This window comes from Biomphalaria glabrata, chromosome 14, assembly GCF_947242115.1.
Source record: "Biomphalaria glabrata chromosome 14, xgBioGlab47.1, whole genome shotgun sequence".
In the NCBI taxonomy this organism is placed as follows: domain Eukaryota; kingdom Metazoa; phylum Mollusca; class Gastropoda; family Planorbidae; genus Biomphalaria; species Biomphalaria glabrata.
The window spans coordinates 17,056,873-17,058,286 of NC_074724.1; the positions used below are offsets into that span (position 1 = coordinate 17,056,873).

A 1,414-nucleotide genomic window follows, 5' to 3' on the forward strand; every position below is an offset into this window, starting at 1 on the left:
CTTTTTTAAGGAGAAGGGTATTTTGAAATCATCAGCTCAACTTATTTATAAGTTAGAGCTAATGCTGTACTATTTGTACATAACTTGTAAACCAAAGTTTCTGCGCTTTCCTGCATATAAAAATTAGGCTAATTTGCATCAAAACACAAGAACACTTGCAGAGTTACATGTTGAAGGCTAGTCATAAAGGCGTTCACATGAAATTGTTATGGACTAATTAATGAATAAGGCTTAAAAAGGATAAAATCCAATGACTTCTGTTTGTTAAATTATTATTTTTTTTTATATTGAAAAATTATAACAGTCGAAACAGAATTTTCTAAAAAAGTGACCGATTCTCTGATTTTGTTTTCTGAGTGTGATGTTTGCCAGGGACAGGTTGGCTACTTGCAAACCAGAGCAAGGTCAAACGATAGACATCGACATGCAGAAATTAAGATTTCTTTCCGAAGTTTGTAACTTAATCTAAAAGCCGTTACAGCTAAACACCACCTAGAAAAGTCTATTAGAGATACGTTTATCAGTGAACAAGTGTCCAACAGCATTCCAAAACGCCTACTAGACAAATCTGTGAGCTTAATTTTTCTTGACCCGCCTTCCTGTTTCCCCAGAGATTCCTGGTTAAGCAAATGTATAAATGTACTCAACTTTATATTTTTCTAATGATAGGCATTTAGATCAAGATTTAGTATCAGCCATTCGAATGAAGGCGGAAAGACCCGCAAACGAATAGTTCGTTCAGAATTTTTTCTTTCTAGTTATCTAGCCAAATTTAGATTGGTATCTTTTTACACTGAAAAAAAAAATTCCAACCAGAAATTCGTTTCCTAAAGATATACAGGAACTTAAAATTTCTAAAAAAATCGCAAACAGTGCACACGCATTCAGGTTCCACCCAGAAAATGTCATAAAGGTACGAGTTGAAAAAAGACATTGTACATAGAAAAATCAATGTGACGTTTTCACAATAAAATTATCATATACATAAAAGATCGTATGTACTAATTCAAGAAATTCTTGTGCCTGCTTGTTTATGTAAAGTAATGCAAGAGAATATGAAGAATTGTTAGAAAAAAAAAGTCAATAGAAAGGAAGCTGGCGAAATAAACTAACTAATAAAGTTTTGCAAAACACTTTTTAATTGCTGATAAAGATGTATTAGATATGTGACGCACAACAACGCATCTGATTGTTTGAGACGCAAAGTTGTTTTTTTTCCTAAAGAGATCACCTTTCAACCTTTTTAGTGGCTATATTTTTTTTTCTAATAAAACTTAAAAAGCCTGAACTGTATTTTTTATTTTAATAAACATAAAATCGGATATTACTGTTGTTATTTTGTTTCTATAAATAGCGATTAGTTCATTTCCCCCCCTCCCTCTTAATCGAATATAAATCTACTAGAATAAAAAAA

General features: G+C 31.7%; 1 protein-coding gene across 1 annotated transcript in view; it reads left to right on the forward strand.

The window, feature by feature from the left end:
- LOC106062541 (uncharacterized) overlaps window positions 1–1,414 on the forward strand; it is a 262,239-nt gene that overhangs the window by 195,931 nt on the left and 64,894 nt on the right. The gene's annotated exons all lie outside the window — the stretch shown is intronic.